General features: G+C 46.9%; 1 protein-coding gene across 3 annotated transcripts in view; it reads left to right on the top strand.

Annotated features, from left to right (window-relative positions):
- Positions 1-16,461, top strand: part of Sox102F (transcription factor Sox102F) — a 205,876-nt gene that overhangs the window by 12,691 nt on the left and 176,724 nt on the right. Inside the window, exon 1 of one of the 3 annotated variants that reach the window (XM_076624374.1) lies at positions 5,871-7,771. The exons of the other annotated variants lie outside the window; for them this stretch is intronic. The gene's annotated coding sequence lies outside the window, so the exon portion shown is untranslated. Of the gene's footprint in view, positions 1-5,870; positions 7,772-16,461 lie in introns of those variants that run through there. 3 annotated transcript variants of the gene reach the window in all.

Below are 16,461 nucleotides of genomic sequence, written 5' to 3'. Positions count from 1 at the left end.
GCGCTGCGTGTTATGCTGCGGCAAGCTATTAAAAACCCAAGTTATGAATGAAAGCCGAGCTGAAATAGAATGGCACGCCGTGCTCCGCCCACAAGAACAGGTACAAACACCACGAACGATAAGCTTAGCTCAAGTCCAATGTCAGAAGATTCCCTAGAGGCTAGAAACGAATCCTTGTTCGCCAACCCGAGCTGATATTTCACGCGGAAGCGAAAATTATCGGTTTTTTGGCGTTCGGTTAGCGTGGCAAACGGTTTTCGATGATTATGATTTATGTCATTATTTTAAGCTGGAAAGTAATTTGATGAACTCGAGGGACAAGAGAAAGTCGGTTCTGAGAAGATTTTTTAAATTCTGATATTTTGGTAGAAGGCTATGAAAATTATGTATAAAAATGGGGTGCAAAAGATCGATAAAACAAGCTATCATCGTTAATCGCTTCAACTTATTCGTTTAACAAGAAAAATTCGCTTCCCTTCATGCGACGTGTACAAATGAAAAATTTCTCCAATTTCGTATACCTTAGCTCCTAATTGCTTAACTTAATTCGTCTTACGTGAACGAAAGAATTCACGGAAGTACCGACAAGGTCACGAGGAAACATCGTTCGATCGTGTAGCGTTGATTTACTCCGGTCGGCGGTGTAAGGGGTTCGCGCGTCGTAAACCCAAATCACGGCGGAGCAAATTATGCGTAAACGAGCTGGACGGAACGACGGGCAATACATCGGAATCGTACGGCGGGTCGCCGGAGGTTCCACGCGGAGGGATCGTGAAAAGGGCACGATGCCCGACTGTCTGTCACATTCTTGATGTCAGCGGGCCGGAGAAGGGCCGGTAGTCGAGCATCCTGACGATTCAATTAGGATTCAGGCATGCAGCAGAGGTCCGGATCTCTCCTCCGTGTGCTGTTCGCCTGGCCCCTCTCACCTCCTTCCTGCGTCAGCTTTCTTTACAGACCCTCCTCGGCTACAATCGATCGTCGATTTCACGAGAGATCCGGCTGGCCGTTCGCGTGGCCATTGATGTACGGGGGCTGATAGAAAAATACTGAGAATTCTCGCGTATGCCGATGAGAATCTTTATAAACATTTGCAATTTTTTCCGAAGCAATTACCGATCGAAGTCGTCTGATATTTTGAAGATCTTCCGTCACATTCGAATCGTTTTAGAAAAACTTTATCATCGAAAACACTTTTGTATTCGATGAAATCTGTTTTGATTTCTCAAATAAAATTTAATTTTATTCCGTGACTTCTTTATCCAAGCTTATCGTTGCTCCTGTCAACATTGCTGAAAAGTAGATTGTTAAACGCGTCGAACAATGTCTCCTGTATCTATATCGGGAGAATTCTAGATTTCGATTCACAAATATCATCGACGTAGCTACGAACACCGGAGATTTTACGGAAGTTATCGAATCGTTGGCGGCTAGATGGTCGCGGGTGAGCTTCTTCGAAATTCAATAACTCCCGCGTCCCTGGCTCTATGATTAACGAAGGCTGCGACCGCGTCGATCGATACAGAACTATCCCTTTTACGTATGGAAATATCGTTATAATCGTGTACACAAACGAGTCCGCCGCGGTGAGACTAAGGAAGAGGAAGCAAAGCGTTGAACCAAGGGGTTGAAAGCTTGGACGAGGCCCATCGGCGAGAAGCGTCGCGGGACAATGGAGCAATCAATAGGGTAATGTGAGGACACTTTATCGAATTATCGATGCGGTCGACACTGGCGTACCTACGGTCAATGGACACGGGTACCCTGCTTTTCGAACGAACCCTTTCCCCTTCCCTCCAACACCCCCGCGCGGTCCTCTTGCACTGTCTTTCTCTCTTACTTCTGACCAACCGTTCTCTCGCCTCTGTTAACGTTCCTCCGGCGCTGCTTTCTATCTGCCTATCCGTCTCTCTTTCTCACGGTTTCCCGTCAATGTTCGTTCGCTGATAAAGTGAAGCATCCGTGCCGTAACAAGCTCAGTCGCCCTTGACACTTTGCCCAGTTAATGTCCACCGGGCACGCGATAAATCCGCCCTCGAACGCTTTAATAACCGTGTCGTGTTTGTGTGTGCGTATACGTGAGCATGTGGTAACACGCGAGTGTCTTCCCGTCGCGAAATTCATTATTCGGTTCGCGTTCCGTGACCTCGTTCCTCGATCGTAAATATCGTCTAGAACCCCCTCGAACCTCGAATCTTCCTTCGCCCGTGTCGGTCGACCGATGGAAGTCTTAACGAACTGTCCAAAGACTTGAAATTTGTAAAGTACGATGTTCTTTTCACAGCGGAAATATTAGATCTTTTTGTCGAAGTGGATCGATGGAGGATGGGCAAGAACGTGTTCTCAGATTCTTCTTTTCTCTACGCACGGAGGCGATCGCTCGCACAGGTGGCAGGGATCCTCGCGTGGAGCTCGGTTCTCGTTTCACGGATTCTCGATCCGGAGATCATTAATCACGTCGGTTCTCCCCCCGGACGAGCTGAAATCTCTTGGCTCGCGACGCAAAAGACTGCGAAACGCAGCTAGAGGAAACCCGGTCGCGAGTGGGTTTCGCGGACACTTAACAGGGACGATGGTGGGCCGATGCTTTTTACGCGGACGCGATCGCATATTTCATGTCACTTCGACTCGATCGCTTTTTCGTTTTTTTTTTATTCTTCTGTCAGCTCCGCTCTGTTTCTATATGTCGAATATACTTATAGGGTGAGATAAAAGTAACGCAACTGGAAATATTGTATAGAAAATGCTGCGTATCGTGGTTCATTATGCATCGAGAAGTTAGTCTTTGAACAGATTTGTGTACCAAATTCTTGGCTGATTCTAAAGGAGCAAATCCGCCAGAGGTGAGGGCAAGAAATTAGGTAATGTTTTGGAGAATAACGAATTTAGCGATACGTATGAACATGGAGGAATAGTTGGATGGCAAAAATATCAAAGGGGAAGAACTAGTTATACTAAAGTCATCGATGGTAAATTGCGCATTGAGTTTGTTTATTAGTCGACTGATAAGCAACTTGAAAAAAATGATAATTCAATTTCGTCGTTCGTATAATTTAGCAAACAGGATAATTGCTTCAATGAGACATAAAACAAAAATTCCATGCAACGACTATCTCTTAAATCGTTTAACAAGGACAGATACCATAAACTTCTTTTACCATTCTTGATAGTTTCATTGTTAATCATTTTAAAGCTGTGTTACTTTCGCGTCACTCTGTATACGTACATCGTTCGAGCATGGCAAATACACACAGAAGCGTACGCAGTTGTAATTGCCGCGTTCGGTGTTCGGTGTTCTTATCTGGACGGTGTGTCCGCGGCGAGTCGCGTCGGGGCCGTGTCGCCTTGGACTCGGCGTGTCCGATTGACCGCGTGTGAGAACACGATATCGCACGAATGAGTTATGATCCTTATTCGAGGATTTGCATACCGATTCATTATGCGCCGGTAGAAGTCAAAATTGGAACGCGACGTGGCGCAACGGCCGCGCGATCGCGCCACCTCAAGGCTCGCGGAACGCGACCGAACGATAAATCAAACACCTTCCTCCCCATGGCCCGATTTTTTATTTTTGCATCGATCGGTCACCGCACGTACCATCGTCCCTCCTTCTGTAATATCGCTGCTGCGTATAATATCAGGATACATAATCAAACGAGGTAAAAGGTAAGCGCTGCAGAGAAAAGACTAAGAAGGAAAGAGTAGGCATGGCGAGACGAGTGTAACGGACTTTTCGAAAACGTCCTTCGGCGGTTTGCCGCGCGGCAGGTTATTATCACGAGTGTGCCTACAAACACGGCCGGCGAAGGCCGTGCGCACAGATGTTCTAAATTGCGCGCAAACAAATCACTTTGGTACCATCGACGCACGCAAATACAGTTGTGCAATGACTCGGCCTGTTAGGTAATTCGATTTATGTAACGGTGCCGCGTCTATTGTTCACGCGTGTCGCTATTTCGCGCGTGATCCGTTCGACAGCCGCTCAGGAGAAAGAGTACTTATCTTCTGGTATTACGTTATACTCGGTTCTTGCCTACCTGTTACCGCGAGAAATACGTAAAACGAAGGAGAGATATTTATTTCCGCTGCACACGTCGCACGGGGTATCGATTCAATTAATTTCGCGGTCCTCCCTGGGTAGAACAGAGGCAAAATAAAAAAAAGAACGAAGCGAGAGCGTCTCAGCTTCTCTCTCGAGAAACGAGACGCGGAGAAACGGATGAACGGATTGTCCGAGATAAGAAGAGATGACAGGTAATTCGGCCGATGGAAACGAGACAGCCGGTTACGGTGCCCTGAACGCGAGCCGATCGCCCTCTCCGCGCGTCTTAATCCTTCTTGCGTTCGATTTGCCCGCTTTTATCGATCCTTCGCCGCGATAAGGCCGACCGGATCTGTCGGAGCTGACGGATTTTTCGCCACGACTAATTGGCCGATGCAGATGTTTCCGAAACTTGTTCGAAAATCGTATACATTATACCGGAACGATAGTCACGATATATCGTCCACGTATAACACCGTCTGATCGGCTTGGAATCGGTTTCAAGTCGGTTTCGAGCATTTTCACCAGGCACCTGTAACCGAGCCAAACTCGTCCGATCAATGAACAGAAAACAGAGGTCGATACGCGTTCTGCTCTCCGGGCTTTACCCCACTTTCATCCCTAGAACAGAAGTTCTAGAAGGTTGGCAAGTCGATGGGCGGAGGGAGGAGAGCGAGATAATACTCGCGCGACTGCCTTAAAGCGTGCGTACTCGCGGCTTAAACAGCAACAGCAGCATCAGCAGCACCGGCAGCACCAGCAACGAAGTACACCCCTCCACCAGGTCCCGCAGGCCGTTTCTTCTCCTCTCGTCTCTTCTCTCTGGTCACTCTCTTCTCTTACCTCGCTAGTGGTTAGTCTTGGCTCCCTCTTTTCTCCCTCTAGCCTTCTCGCTCTCTCCTGTCCACGTACCTTGTCTCTAGCGCTCTCTCCTTCTCCCTCCGCTCTCCCTCCCCCCATCTCACCTGGTTCAACCTGCGAGCCGCGTCTCGGCCCTCTTTCTCCGTCGCTCCGTCACCATCTCGGTTCCGCCACGGCTTCTCCCCGAGTCTCTTTAGTTTTGTGCGCTACCTGCCTGCCTTGTGGCTCGCTCGTATCGTATCGTATCGTATGTAAGTGAGGCGAGGTGCCGTTGGCGGGATGAGGCGAGGCTAGCCTGATGCTGGTCTATACCTGTGTGTGCCGCGGTATGGCGTTGTCTCCTCGCGTGTAGCCGCACACACTGCCCTCTTTCTCTCTTTTGCTTTCTTCCTCTCTCTTCTGTTGCCTTCCCTTCTCCCTTTCGCTTGCTCGCGTGCGCCTGTACGCGAACGCAGGTACGCACCGGCGCAGGTACGCAGCCACGACGACGGCCACGCACACCGGTGCCACGGTGCGAGCCAGAGCGAGAGGCCAAACACGCGAGAGCAAAGACACGCACCACAGAGGAGACGTTCCGTTCTGTTCGCGGCGCGCGTACCTACATACCGGTATGTACGTATGTATGCACGTACTTAAGTCCCACTATGCATGTAGGTAATGCGAATCGACGAATACACGTCCGATACGGTCCCGTCCGCGTGTATATACGTACAGCGAAAGCACGTTAGCCGTGGCGCGCGCGAGAGAGAGCTCACCGATTCCACCGCGAGAGAGTACGCTTCGGGCCTTGTCTGTGTATGGAGTCGAGGCACGCGATTGTGTGTGGCCGGTGCACAAGAGCGTGCTAGCTCCCCTCCCTCCGGAGCCACACTCCACCTCCTCCTACCTCTCTCAGCCTCTACCTCCTTCTTCTACCTGCCGGCCCGGCCGACACACATGTGTATGTGTACCTTGGTCTTCAGTGTAAGATCTGAACCAGCGGAGAACGCACGCTATTGTTATATCATTATCATTGTCATCGTCCGTGGCGATTCGCGCCCGTCCCCACCGTGTCTCGCGGACCGTGTTTTCGCCCGAGTGTCTCCGCGAAAACAGCCGGACCTCCCGAGGAAATTCGACAGCCCGTTCGCCGCAACCTCGCATTTTCCGGGTGCAAGCGAGCCCGCGGAAACCAGAGGAGAAACCGCGCGATCAGGAGAGATCGCGGTGCACGCGCCGCGCGACAGCCGGCGCATCTCTCACGCGCGACAGCCACGCTGCACCTCACCGCTCCTCCCGATCTGTGCACCGGGTCAAAGGATGACGGGACAGACGGCACCTTCGCCGCGCCCTCTGACAGCAAGCCGCGCACGGGGCGGCCCGCCCGTCTGAACACGTGGGAAATCGCTGCCACCGACACAACTCGCCTCCTCTGCTTCCTACTTTGCCGCCCTTTTTCGGCGCGCCGCGTGACCAACTTTCACGATCCACCTGTTCGAAAGTTCCGATTTTCCTAGTGCTTGCTTACCTTCGATCGTTTAGTGTCACGCGTTCAACCACGAAACTTACGATCGATACTCGATCGATCACGGTCGGAGTAACGTCGTCGAGGAGTCGTCGATTGGATTGTGATTAAAAGAAAAACGTTTGGCTCGATAAAAGAGCAAAAGTGCGAGTATAAATCGACGAGAAAAGCTCGGTCGATTCGTTTCCTGCTAACTCCCGTCCCCGTCCCCGTTGCTAGCCGATTTCTCCGTCCGGGACACAGAGAAAGAAGACGTCGACTGGTCGATTAGAATCGAGGGGACCCGATGACGGGGAGGAAGAGAAGGAGGTCTCGGGACTCGACGAACGAGATGGGCAGGATTGATCGGAAAGAGGCTATGCTTGACGCCTAATTAAATCGATTAGACTTTGGGGTTAATTGTTCTGGAACGTGAGTTCCCTTGCACGCGTCTGTCGCCGCTACCGTTATCGTCGTCGTCCTCGTTATTCCGTGCTTTCAAGTGGTGGATCGTGTGTACGCGAGACGAACGATCGGTTCGGCCATTCGGTGGACGAGAGGGAGAAATCGACGCGTCGCCGATCGTATCGAAACTATTACGGATCAGATCGGTCGGCCAGTGAGTCTAGGAAGAAATTTCGGTGCTAAGTGACGATTCGTGTTCGACCACGCCGTATATTTGGCATTCGTATCGGCCGAACCGCCGGTGTCACTGCTTTTTCACCAGCGTACTCTCCCCCGTTTCTTCTCTTCTTTTTTTCCCGCTCTTCTGCTTCGTTCGTTTTTTTTAACGTTGTTGCCCTCCCAATTCCGGTTCTTTTTTTACTCTCGTTTCCCCAGGCAGTTTACTCTCGTTTCTAATCGTTCCTTTTCTACGAGCCCGCCCCGATCGGATTGAACCGTCCACGACACCGGTTGTCATCGGCATGTGAGTCAAAGTGAACAACAGCGTGAACAACGACTGGTGTCCATTGTTGCATTCCGTGGTCAGTGCTCTGTGTCTTGCTATCCTTTCTCGTTGACAAACAGCACGGGTCTTCGTGGCTGTAATCGTGGTTGGCCCGAGTGACAGGCCTGCGTAGACCGGCTTCCAAGAGCCGCTAGAACGCCGCGGCTCCGACCTCGATGATTACTCAATTAGTTCAAAACTCGTGCTCCCATAGTGTAAACTGTGAAACGATTCGACTAGGTTCCAGAGTGACTGGGTGATCGCGTCAGTGTGAACGGGATAGTTCCTTGGAAGCGAAGTTTCGTGTGTCATTCGTTGCTAAATATCGTGATCCGACCTGGGAAATCCGATTATGCGGACAAACAGTCGCGGTGATCGATGATCCACGCGATCCTCGACGCTTCTCACTCGCGGAAGCAGCCAGTTGGAACCGACGGTGAGTCTACTAACGAAATTTTCACGATTTTTATGCGGGACTAGCTCTTCGCGAAAACGATGACGCTACGTTAGACGCAAGAAACTTTCCAGTTTCCCCTCGAAAAGGTAACTCCTGTCCGAGGTCTGATTTAAAGTGACAAAAACGTGGCCTGACCGGGAGTGTATCTGTCGAAAGGTATCTCCTAATAAAGCAACGTAGCGATAAGTGAAGAGGAATCGGCACGCCGACACGAGAGCAACGTTCCACTGCGGTGCATCGTGTGGATGCGACGTGTAAGGAGTTCCCTCTGCTTGGATCTGCTTGGTTCGTTTCGCGAGTCGTGAGTCCCGCGAATTCGAGGCGAACGCGACCGGCAAATGGAACGATAAATCCTTCGATTGTCGAACGTCGATAATCGTTTCGCGGCGGCGCTCCGTTGTAGACACGCCGAGTGAACAAACATCGTCGGACCCGACTTGTTATCGGTCGCACGTGATCGGCCCCGGCCGATTTCAACCGGTGAAAATATTGCCCGGCTGTGCTCGGTCACGTTTATAATGTAACGCCGTCGATCGCGACACACAGTTGGGAATCTTTCGGTGAAACTTCATGGCGTGATTATCAGCCCGGAATTCGTCACAAAAATGCTTCGAAAACTTCTTACGTCTTGAGTGGATCGTCGCTTTTCAATTTGGTACTCTTGACGATGGAAGTTTGTGTGTGATTACCTGGAATGGATTACCTGGGCAAGGTTTTGTTCGCTGAATGGAACTTTGTTAAGTCGAAGGGTTCGGAGGAAGTATCGTAACCCTTTTAACATGAAGAGTATTGTGAAAATCTTCTATTCGTAGGATATCCATAGAAAAGTGAATAATAGAAAATATCGTATTATGACGCACGATATCACATAATGCAAAAATATTTATATCTATCGAAAATTCCATAGTAAAGAACTGGAAAGAAACGTAATGTTACCGTAACTGAGTTTAGTTAGAGATAATCTTAATTAAGATACGAAGTATGATTCACGAAACAATTAACAATAGCATCCCCACGTTCTTCGAGAATGAATATCGTTCTGACAACTCTACCATTTTTATCTACGTATACGGAAGCTGAAGCTGAATCAGCCGCGTCATCATGCAATATGACGAGTAGAAAACTATGCATTTGAGAATCATCGTCGGAGAATTTACAAATATGCAAATATGTTGTGTATTTTTCTTGACGTTCTACCGGCATTTTTCCAGAAATTTTCTTAAGTTATTGTCTACTACCGAATGTGATGCAAATATGTTATTATCAGAAGGTTAAAATGCATTGACGTTGAAGCAGAAGTTGTTAAAACTTTTTCCTATATGACGAATAGACAGCTTTGCCTGTTACATTTTTTGTACTTATTGTTATGACTATTAGGAGAAGATCATAAATTTGCTTAGTATTCATTTCTTCATCAATAAACGTTCCAGTGATTTTTTTCTGAAAGTAACCTTTCGTTTCCTTTAGTTTACCAACAGTACGATGTTTTCTTTGGAAATAGGTTTCCAGCAATTTCTCCGCCTTGCTATATTGGCAATAATCTTTTTGCTTGGTTCAATCTTAAACTCTTTTTTCAATTTCGACGTAATTTGAGTCGTCATTCGTTCCTTGTGTCAATTTGACATGTTATAAACGTAAAAAAGCAATACCCTGCACATCGTTTTATTTTCTTATGGTCGATATTAGCAATCCTGTATCTGGATATGCAAGAATTTCATTCTTTTGTTTTTGATGAAAGTCTTTGCACATGTACGATATTTTACATTATTATGTAAACCTGAAATTATAAAAGACGAATTAAGTGAGAAAAATGAAGGCTAGATGAGGGTTAAAAAAGGTTTTTGTATTAGTTATCGAGAAATGCCACTCGTAATCGAAAACATCTAGCACCGTACACCAATCTAATCTCTGGCTTTTGAGCTATAATTTATACTTCCTCTATACTCTGTTTCGATTTGTATCTTTTTGTTCTCAAACAAGTTTCTTCTTGTAGCTTCGTGAAATATAACGCGACGAAGTGTTCTCGGGCAGAAAGCATTCGTTCCGCGAGACGTGCGTTCCGACCCGTGGAAGTAGTAAATTATTAATCAGTGTTGCTAATTACACGTTTCTATCCTGACTGGAAATTCCCTGATATCATTGCTGCTTGTTATTGATCTCGCAAGACACCGACCTTTTCTAATGCGTTTAATTAATCCGATTGCGTAAGTAAAACGATCGGACCGATGCGTTTTCGAAACAGAAACCCACCGAGCATAACGATTTGATCTTCCTGCAACAACCTGTATGTTCAGGATGCGAATTAATGCTCTCGTTATTTCTGGATTTTTTGTCAACCTCCAAGGCAAGTTCCCTGTTCTTTCGAACCTAATCAACTAGCATAAGACAGGTAAAAAAAAATTGAGTATAGTCGCTTGATATTGTCACGAATTTCCTCGAATTCTTCTTAGCTTTCCATTCTTCTTAAGAAATAGGAAAATGTCACAGCAGCGTAGATCCAGCCATTTAATGCTGGCTGCGAAATTTCTGAAAGACAATCGCGTCCCATCCCCCGCGATACGAAATGATTTTTACCCGGTTGCACGGTGAACGGTGGCCACGTTTAGTGGCCATATTTCCAACTTAAAAGGAGCTGCTGTCAGCGGTGATTTGGGTGGCGAGTGAAGTGCCGCTTTTATAGTACGCACAGGAGGAGACAGTCCAATTAAGGGCACATTTGTATACTTAAGTGCACCGATATCGATGTATAAATCGGTCCGCGTTGCACGATTTATGGCCGCGCGGCGAACGTCGTAAAACGTCCGGCAGCCAGATATCGGTGAGGAGAGGCCAAGAAAGTCCTGGGGCCTCCACGTTCCTGGAACCATGAACCCACGTCTCGCGAATGTTTGAACGGACGCCACCAGAACCAACTGTCCCCCGTCCTTTCCTTTCCTCGCCTCTCTACTCCAGCCTCCTTCTTTTTCCTCGTTTTAATTGCTGAAAAAGTCCATTCTCGGCGGGCCGGTTGGCCGTCACACTCGTATCATTCCGGTCTCGAGTCGTGAATGAAATATCGAGATGAATCGGAAACGCCGGGGGACACGCGCGACGCTGGCGGCCGTTCCTCGTCGGTTCCATCAGCTCCACGTTTCTCAGCAAACTTTAGCGAGCATCGCGCGCGTTAAACTTCTCACTTTCTCAGACTTTCTCCGTTAATGGTAATATTTTAATTACAAGAAGTGACTGCCTACGTTGTACGTTGACGTTAAACCGCCTAGTGGTACGCTCTTCATTGCGAGTAACTTAATACCGTTTCATTCCTTTTTTCTTTCTCCAACTTCCTCTTCTTCGTCGTGTTCTTCTTCTTTCTTCGCCTCCTCGATCGCGTCTTCGTACTCCTTCGACAGCATTTCACTCGGTCTCCTGCGTGCACGCGCACGTTTCATGCACCTGCGAGCGTTCTAGAGGAGCCAGTCTCGCGGTTACCGTAAGCCGTACGCAACACGGTAATGAGTTTCGAGTCATTCCGGTCTCGAAGAGGCTTGAAAACGGCTCGCCGAGGCCGCCGTTAGAAACTCGCCGGCAATTTGTCGCGCGTAACGCTGAAAAGCACGAGATCCGCCAGCGAACGGTCACCTGGATTTTCTAATCCGTTCCGTACGATGCCAGGAGAAGCGAAACACAACACTGGTGAAATCATCCTGGACGGCTACATTGTCGATACTTTCTATCTGATCCCGCCACCGGTTTATGCTTGGAAACACCGACTAGATTAAGACAGTCGATTTTAGAAATTTGAATTTTTTCTTTTTTGGTACTTCGTGGTTTAGAAAAATTCTGATTTAAAAAAATCTGCGCACCATTCGTTTTAATGCAATTGGAAGATAATTAGTTCTAGTTCCACTAATTTTTGAAGAAAAACTAAATGGTTTTGTTTATTAGTGTTTACTACTACCGTAGTTTACCTGTTAATATATCTACAAACTTTTGATCCTATACTTATACGCAAATTATTCTCGAGCATATGCATAAATCCAAATCTTTCTCTTTTACTTTCTTCTTTTGCAATTACTCCACTACGATTTACAATAAAGACATAATAATAACGTTACGCGTCCGAAATAAATCGAAAAACGCTCAGTGTTCGCAACGTTCATAATTATGCAAATTTCACAGACCTTCGATTACCACTTCGATACATGGATCCAGGAGACAGACAAAGAAATTATATCCATATTCTTGATTCCTTTCATTCCAGATATCTGAATCGGATAAACCAATGCACAAACTCGTGACGCTTTTGAATACTCGTATCAAAATTACGAACAACCACCAAGAAGTAAATGTTAGAAAAGACAGGACGAAAAGAAGAAATAGAAAAAAAAGAAGTCGTGTATCCAGAGACCGTGTCGGTAAACAGTTTGCGAAGAAGCGTCGTCTGGCGGAATTCGCCGGGTAGAATCGGAGGGTTAAACCCTTTACGCGCTACATCACAAAGGAGAGCGAGTTTGCAGCCCCTGCGACGCACCAGTCGTCCGCACCCCTCTCTCATTCTTCTGCGACGGAATTCTCTGTATGGCAGACAGGCCGGGAAGGTATATATTTCCCTTGTCGTAAATCTTCTTCGCTTGTTTCTCGCGTGCTCTTCAACGATCGCCGTTGAGTTACGCTCGTCTCGGTGACTGCACCCCACCCGGCGCGCCGCGCCGCAACTCCGTGTGTTAGCGACTCGTAAACGCTCAAAATGAAATCCTTTAAACCATGGTATATTCATTTCGTGTCTAGCAATTTGCATACAAATCTGACACGTTCGAGCGCCGGTATTGACGTTTCGCGCACCTCCGTTATCGGTACTCGCGACGTATGCTAATTGACTCCTTGGCGATTATTCTCCTTTCTTTTAACCGTATCCTTCTCTTCTCTGCGTTTAGGGTGACACCGAAGCTAGCGATTGTCCGCGGTTAGGCTGTGTGTTACGTTCCTTAAAATTTCAATACTTTAGAGGTATTGGTACACTGTGTAATATTATTGAGTGATGATTTTATGAAGTGTGGAGTACTTGAGCCTGTCAGTTACGTTTGTTAAAATATACTTCTCCCTCCGTGAATCTGTGATATCTTTTAACGAATATACGATCGATATAGTGAAGTAATTATAGCTTTGACTCTCCCAAACTTCCAGTAATAGTTAAGATTTTCTTTTAATAAGTGCGCGTGTTAATTACGTTTTGATATCTTAAATTGAGTTTGAAGAAGAAGGTTACGGTGTTGGAAAGTTATAGCAGCATATATAGTAAAGTTTCTTCTAGGGATGTAATGTTGTGGGTAAAATATGTACACTCTGTTTGCGTTATTTCTTTAAAATAGAACGCAGAAAAATGAATATTTTATTAGATATTATGAACCGCGTTATATCATCTTCCATGTTGGCAGATCGTTTTACTGAATCCAACGCTTTAATATTCAACAGCGATTGTCGGTGCAACGTATTAATGATTTCGTATTCAAACATGTTGCTTAGACTTCATGACGGAAATAAGATGCAAAAGGCACAGATATATGACTACGTAACTTGTAACAATAAGTTACATAAACAGTATTATAAAAGGTAGTATTTCACCGGTCCAGATCATCGCGTCAAAGTTCCGCGTACCCCGAAAGGATCGTAGAGCACCAATCGGGACGAATATCGACGAGTGGAATCGTCGTTTTTCACGGTGTAAAATGCAAATATTAATTATCTAAGATCGGTGAGGCGCGATCTTGAAAAACGGCCGTGTAGTACCGGGCCTGTACGTCGCGCTCGCATAACTAGTCGCGATAATCAGATCCGTGCCGACACAAAGAGAATGAAAGTTACGTTTCTCGACGAAACAGCGTGTATACGCGGTGTACACGACCGATAGAGGCCGCGCGAGCTCGGATTTGAATATGTTTACATTCTTGTTTTGTTTATCGGGCTACGATCGTCGGTGAGCGAGGCAAAATGCATCGCGGATCGCCGATGGCGTCTGACTTTTGCGAAACAGGTGGTTTTCACCATATAGACTGGACGAACACAATGAGACGTGTCTCCCCGTGGACCATAATCCATCTTGGAAGTCAATCCAGTTTGCCTTGGCATGGAAAATGCCGTGTCTTCGACGAAACTCTCTATTGTTGTTGCCGGCTGTTCGATGTAGAACAACGTACCGACAAGAGTGGGCTGGTTGCCGATCCTGTTGGTTGCGTTTCGAATCGATCGATCAATCCGCGGCTTTACAGCGATCGCAATTTAACCGATTTGGGTTGGTTGCCTCGCTGGATCTCGTTCAGGATGGTGAATCTCTTCGTAATGTTGCTTTATACAGAGCGTTAAAAAATAAAAGAATATAAGTTTCAAGGTTTGTACGATACACGGAGAGGAATTCAAAAATGTTGGATCGATATCTGGAATGCAAAATTGAGCGTCTTGGAGTCGAATAAAATAGAATTATATCTGTAACTTATCTTCTCTCGTCAAGAATTGAAAAATACGGATTCTAAAAATTGTTAACCCACATGCAAAGCTCGCGTTTAAGCTCTCCTCGCAGTCGCTTTATAGCTTCGTAAATATCTTTTTTTCATCGTCCGATTTTTCGTTTCCTGACTCGGTTGAAAACGCGTTCACTTTTATCCGGGCAAACGCGAAGAGTCGCGCGCGCGTTTATCATTCGCGCCATATGAAACAACACGCGTGTTCCCGGAGTCATCTGACCCGTTCGCCCACTTAAGCTCATCGAATCACGCTTCTACGAAGCAAGTATAAAAGATCAAAGCGTTTCGGGTTTAATGCTCGCGGAGAGGATTCGAGCCGTAAAACGGCCAACAACTGAGAAATAAAGTAAGGCAGAGACGGTTCTGGGCTGCCCAAAGCGATTCCCGTTTTTAATTTCGAAGACAACACGCCCACTAAACTATTTACGAGTAGAAACAGATAGAATCTTGCACGTTGCGCTTTCAGCTTGGATTAAATTAAGCTTCGAATAAATTGTTACTATTAGTTTCCTTCGTTCTTTTAATCAACAGTAGATCGATTTCCATTCGCAGAAACGATATTATTTCGTTAATTATTTCGATCAATCGGAATACGAAAGAGGTTCGCAGAGAAAAAATCAAACAGGTTTATAATAATAAAATCGGAAGAAGGGACCATCGTAACGATAATATCCCAAAATTACACATCCGTGCGTAACGTTGAATCCAAAAGCTGCGGACGAGATGCGTTGCCTTGCTTTGGAATTCTTACGAATTTCCATCTAAAAGCGGAGCACCTACCTGTGAAACCGAATCGTTTACCTGCAGCTGCTTTGCTGCGTCGATGAAGCGGTCATCGACCCGAGGGCCAAACACTTTCGACTTAACAAGTTTACCTCTTAAGGTCTATGGTATGTCTACGAAGGTGTCCGAACTTCGACCGATCCTCCGTTAAGATCTCCGTAGAGAATCTTCCTCTAGGAGATCCTCTTCCTCTAGGATCATGTTCTTCCTTAATTTCCTTGTCGACATCGACAGTGTTCCGAAAATCGCGGCTTCTTCCTTTGACGTAGTTCCACGATCGTAAAAGAAGATTGGGGTAGCGGCAGCACAGAAGCGGAGAAAGAGAAAAACGCGTGGATCGTTTTCGAAAAAGGAAAGGAGGTTCCCGTTTCATCAGGTTCCCGAGTTTCGTTTGTCCGGTTAGTCCCTCGAAACGATGGCTATTCCACGGATGCAGGGCCACGAGCACGACGACAACAACAACGACAACGATTTCTTCAGGAAGAGGCGAATTCCAATGGGTGGGAGGTCGATATCATCGAAGAAGGGTGACGCGACGGTGGAAGCCAGGGGGCGACAACGCGAGAGTGGCTTGTACAGAAGGAGAGAGAAAGGCGGAGGGCAGGGCGGCGGTGGGCCTAATTAGTCAGGGATATATCTGGAATCTCATGGAGGCTGAGTTTTGTAGGCCTCCTTCAGTTTTATGTACGCAGGCGGATTTCTCCGGTGGATTAGCATACAAATCGATTTAAACTCGAGATAAATAGCCACTCAAAGGCTCCTCACACGGAGCCGACTCCGGGCATTATCTTGTCCACCGGTGAGATTAACGCTTAATGCTTTATACTTTACAGCCAACGGAGCTCTGCCTCCCCGCGCTGCCTCCTGCAGTTACCACTATATGTATGCTTAAAGTATACGTACCGTCGTTTTGTTGTTGTATCCGATCGAGAGAAAACCTTTTATCCTCCCCTTAATTCTCCCCTTCTCTCTCTCTCTCTCTCTCTCTTTCTTTCTTTCTTTTCCTTAATTTACCTTTCCTTCCTCGCGAAGTAGCAACGAAGAAGCACCATTCTCGTTCAAACACCGACTCTCCTCTTCCGATTAATCGAAACGTCTGGTTATCGTTGACGCAATATCGAGCCGTCGATGCCCGGATCGTTTACACTTTACACCCCCGATGAATTTCATGGGAGTAGAGTGCGCACAGTGGCGAAGGAGAATCTACTGGCTAAGCGAGAACGATAAAATCTCCATCTTCCTCTTCTGTTCGTTGTACGGCGCGATGATCCCCGAAGCGTATCTCTGTCCAGGCCGCTCGTGAACACGTCACAATTAACCGGCGAATCGCCTGGTTGCGAGCTCTCCTTGTCTCCTCCGCGAGAGGGACGCTTATTAAAAGGGCGAGAC

Source organism: Bombus vancouverensis, chromosome 2 (assembly GCF_051014615.1).
Source record: "Bombus vancouverensis nearcticus chromosome 2, iyBomVanc1_principal, whole genome shotgun sequence".
Taxonomy (NCBI): domain Eukaryota; kingdom Metazoa; phylum Arthropoda; class Insecta; order Hymenoptera; family Apidae; genus Bombus; species Bombus vancouverensis.
This window is presented reverse-complemented; position numbering and strand designations above follow the sequence as displayed.